Source organism: Ictalurus furcatus, chromosome 16 (assembly GCF_023375685.1).
Source record: "Ictalurus furcatus strain D&B chromosome 16, Billie_1.0, whole genome shotgun sequence".
Classification (NCBI taxonomy): Eukaryota; Metazoa; Chordata; class Actinopteri; order Siluriformes; family Ictaluridae; genus Ictalurus; species Ictalurus furcatus.
Window position 1 is genome coordinate 5517501 of NC_071270.1, and position 5000 is coordinate 5522500.

At 44.2% G+C, this 5000-nt stretch overlaps 1 long non-coding RNA gene across 1 annotated transcript in view; it reads left to right on the forward strand.

Moving 5' to 3' along the window:
- The window catches only part of LOC128620482 (uncharacterized), a 3835-nt gene extending 601 nt beyond the window's left edge, over window positions 1–3234 (forward strand). The window contains exons 1-2 of the long non-coding RNA XR_008388150.1: window positions 1–256; window positions 1473–3234. The exon at window positions 1–256 is cut by the window's left edge and continues 601 nt beyond it. This is a non-coding gene — a long non-coding RNA (uncharacterized LOC128620482). The remainder of the gene's footprint in view (window positions 257–1472) is intronic.
- Window positions 3235–5000: the final 1766 nt, after the last annotated feature.

The following is a 5000-nucleotide window of genomic DNA, read 5'->3' on the forward strand; positions in this document are numbered from 1 at the left end:
GTATGTATGAGTTGTGTGTGTGTGTGTGTGTGTGTGTTTGTGTGGAGGGCCGGGCCATGTGTTAGTTAAATATTGACGTGGTGTGTAATGATTAACGGGACTGCAGTTCCACATTACATTAACCTGCTGCTCTCAGTCACACACTCACTCTCTCACTCAGCGCCAACACCTTCACTCTGCTGCTACTGTGTGTGTGTGTGTGTGTGTGAGAGTGTGTGTCCTGTATCAGAGACTCCTCGAGGGAACACCACTATAGGTGAGTAAATTTATGAATCTATAGCACACAGACACACAAACACACACAAAGAGCAGGTAATAGAGTGGATATGTTAAATGTGTGTGTTTTTCATGTTGACGTCCTGTTGTAATTCAAGAAGTAAATCCTGTTGCTCACCTGAGTGTGTGTATGTGTGAGTGTACATGTGTGTGTGTATTATTAAATATTATATAAATACAGATTAAACCTATATTAACTTAAATATGATGTTCCACTGTGATGTAATTATTGAACACAGAATCGATGTGAATGTGCATGTCCTAAACCACACCCTATTCACTACATAGTGCACTATTCAGGAGTCACAATGTTCAGGAGACACAATCCACACTCTAACAGAATGTACGTCAGTGTGTTTAAATATAGGGCTCTCAGGAGTGTGTGTGTGTGTATGTGTGTGTGTGTGTAAGATCAGATTGTAATGTGAAGTCTGTGTGAGGATGAGTGTGCTCCGGTGAGAGGATAAAATACACACACAGTGAACTTTGCATAATGACTTTATTGTTTTGTTTTTCTCAATATCAACGATATTTACAGCCAGGCAAAGTCTAACACACACACACACACACACACACACACACACACACACACACACACACACACACACTGAGTCAGTAGATGGACAGAAGGTTTTATTTGTGTTTAAGAAGTGATTCATGCAGAATTTAAATCAAGCTAAGAGACACTGACACTATTCTCTCTGTGTGTGTGTGTGTGTGTGCGAGAGAGAGAGAGAGAAGAGAGAGAGAGAGAGAGAGAGAGAGAGAGAGAGAGTGTGTTTGCTGGTGTAATAAAGGTGTGTGTGTCTCTGTCTCTGTGTGTATGTTATCAGGAGCTCAGAGCCCTTTGCTCGGTGCAGCATCATAAACCCAGTCATAAAGAGGATAAGGAGGTCAAAGTCACACACACACACACACACACACACTGAGGTGAGCAACAGGATTTCATTTTTGAATTACAACAGGAAGTCAACATGAAAAAGACACACATTTAACATATACATGTCTACTCTATTACCTGCTCTGTGTGTGTGTGTGTGTGTGTGTGTGTGTGTGTGTGTGTGAGACTTACACTTCAGGATGTCTTATGTCTCTCTCTCTCTCTCTCAATGTCAATGCTGAATTAACCTGTGGTCTGTCTCTTTGTGTGTGTGTGTGTGTGTGTGTGTGTGTGTGTGTGTGTGTGTATAAAACAGGTGTGTGCTGCAGTTCCTCACACTTATCCAAAGATGGTGCTGTAGTCTCTCTCTCTCTCTCTCTCTCTCTCTCTCTCTCTCTCTCTCGCTCTCTCTCTCTGTCTGTCTCTCTCTCTCTCTCTCTCTCTCTCTCTCTCTCTCTCTTGGTGCTAGCTGCCTGTAACAGCAACTCCATGTGGAATGTGTGAGTGTGACCTCCAGTGGAGCTGCTGTTACTTGCAGAGAGTCACCCCTGACCCCTGACCCCTGACCTTTCACTGTGACCTTCAGCTGATCTACAATCCAATAAATTGATTAGAAATTGATCACACAGTGTTTGCTACAGGCTAATAACTAATGTCTAATATCCTGCTAGTCTTTGCTAACAGCATTGTGAGGTGTGAAGTGTACTGTTCTGTAGTTGGTTTGTGATTTGGGATGCAGCCTGTGTCTTAAACTCACTCTATTACTAACAGTATGTGTATTGGGAGCATACAGTGACCAATCAGAGCCACTCAGTTTATATATTCACACATATCTGTGCATATATTTGCATATTAATCAGTGGGCATTGCTGATTGGGCGGCAGGGTGATGACCTATGAATTGACAGCCAGTGTTCTCAGATGGGCTGCCTGTCAGTTCTGTAGGCCACTGCCCCACCTGCCTTCACACACACACACACACACACACACACACATACACACACACTCTCTCCCTCACTCAGTTTAAAGAAATATATGATCATTATGTTTGTCTAATTTGTGTACTAAAGTATTAAGTCAGCCTAAATGTATAATGTGATAAAATGTGAATTGGAACACAGCCTGTATGTGTATGTGAACACCTCCACATTTTATAGTGAGTTTTATTTATGTATATTTTTAGATTGTGTTCAAATTAACCAATAACCAGGTTCTCTCTGAAGTGTATAGTGTTTATGTTGAGGTTAAATTTGAAATCAGTTTATTAGATTAAATCAACATCACTTCCTGTGTGTTTAATAAAACCTGTACACTTTATACGCTAGAGCCACTGCAGTTCTCACCTGGTTTCTCACTGAAGATAAGCAGGGTTGAGCCTGGCCAGTACCTGGATGGTAGACCTCCTGCGGAAAGCTAAGGTTGCTGCTGGAAGTGGTATTAGTGAGGCCACAGGGGGCGCTCACCCTGTGGTCTGTGTGGGGTCTAATGCCCCAGTATAGTGACGGGGACACTATACTGTAAAAACAGCACTGTCTTTCGGATGAGACGTTAAACCGAGGTCCTGACTCTCTGTGGTCATTAAAAATCCCAGGACACTTATGGTAAAGAGTAGGGGTAGAACCCCAGTGTCCTGCCCAAATTCCCCCACTGGCCCTTCTCTATCATGGCCCCCTAATAATCTTCATCTCTGAATTGGCTACATCACTCTCCTCTACACTAATAGCTGGTGTGTGGTGGGAGTTCTGGGGTACCATCGCTGCCTCTCATCATCCAGGTGGAGGCTACACACTAGTGGTGGTTGAGGAGACCCACCCCCTCCCTCCCAATACTATGTAAAGTGCATTGAGTGTCTAGAAAAGCGTTATATAAATATAACTGTAACTAACTACTGGCAAGGGAGACTAGAGAGTGAGCTTCTTTATTGGAACAGAGCCTGAGTTCATATCACAGGGAACCTGAGTGCTGGGAAACCTGGAGGGAGAACAGACTGTGTTCTAACACACCTAAAATAACTTCAGTGTTTTATTTTGGAAAAAGAAAGATGAAAAGAGAAAACTAATAAAGGTGTTGGTGAATAAAGTGTGTCGTGTGTCGTCTTTAAAAACAAACAACAAAAAGTTTCATAAAGTTCAGGAAGTTTGTGGTAAAGAGTCTGTATGAAGTGTAAAATAAATCAGTTCAGTGAGAGGAAACGGGTTGGTTACATTTGGGGCACGTCCCACATCATACGGGCTGCATCAGTGTGCTCAGGGAATGTGTCAAATACAGCTTTAAATAAATATTTAAAAAATATTTTTACACTGTGAGTGTCAGCTTTACACACTGAGATGGACTGTGTGTGTGTGTCTGTCTGTGTCTGTGTGTGTGTGTGCGTGAACTTTGCCCCTGTGTGTCTGTAAATGATTAGAGTAATAAAAGACAGAGACGACATTGGGGTGACACGTGCCTCAGGAGAAAGCTACACACACACACACACATGAAGCTATACAGTATGACGTCAGAATGCTGGAATGCTGTGCACTAACGAGGGGACTTCCTTGACACATACTTTCACTTGCACTTTGTCACACACACACACACACACACACACACACACACACGCACACACACACACACACCAAGCTGTACAGTATGACATCAGAATGCTGGACTGCTGTGCACTAACGAGGGGACTTCCTTGACACACACTTTCACTTGCACTTTGTCACACACACACACACACACACACTCCTCATGTATAATATAGTAAATCTGATATAAAGTGTTAAATTCTGTATAACACTGTTAGCTGTACACATACTCCTGCTGTCCTTTCTCATTTGTAAGTCGCTTTGGATAAAAGCGTCTGCTTAATGAATAAATGGAAATGGAAATGGAAATGTCGGTCTGTCAGTCAGTCAGAAGATATAAATCAATAAATAAGAAGAGTGATCAGAACCATTAGAAGAAACACAAGGGTGATGCAGATCACTCTTTTCACTCTCTCCCTCTCTCTCACTCTCCAACTGTCCCTTTCTCTCACTATCCCTCTCTCTCAATCTCCCACTGTCCCTCTATCCCACTCTCTCACTCTGCAACTGTCCCTCTCTCTCACTCTCCCTCTATCCCACTCTCTCACTCTCCAACTGTCCCTCTCTCTCACTATCCCTCTCTCTCACTCTCCCACTGTCCCTCTATCCCACTCTCCAACTGTCCCTCTCTCTCACTATCCCTCTCTCTCACTCTCCCACTGTCCCTCTATCCCACTCTCTCCAACTGTCCCTCTATCTCACTCTCCCACTGTCCCACTATCCCACTCACTCACTCTCCAACTGTCCCTCTTTCTCACTATCCCTCTCTCTCACTATCCCTCTCTCTCACTCTCCAACTGTCCCTCTCTCACTATCCCTCTCTCTCACTCTCCAACTGTCCCTCTCTCTCACTATCCCTCTCTCACTATCCCTCTCTCTCACTCTCCCACTGTCCCTCTATCCCACTCTCTCCAACTGTCCCTCTCTCTCACTCTCCAACTGTCCCTCTCTCTCACTATCCCTCTCTCTCTCTCCCTCTCTCTCTCTCCAACTGTCCCTTTCTCTCACTATCTCTCTCTCACTCTCCAACCGTCCCCCTCTCTCACTATCCCTCTCTCTCACTCTCCCATTGTCCCGCTATCCCTCTCTCTCACTCTCCAACTGTCCCACTCTCTCTCACTATCCCTCTCTCACTATCCCTCTCTCACTATCCCTTTCTCACTCTCCAACTGTCCCCCTCTCTCACTATTCCTCTCTCTCACTCTCCAACTGTCCCTTTCTCTCACTATCTCTCTCTCATTTTCCAACTGTCCCCCTCTCTCACTATCCCTCTCT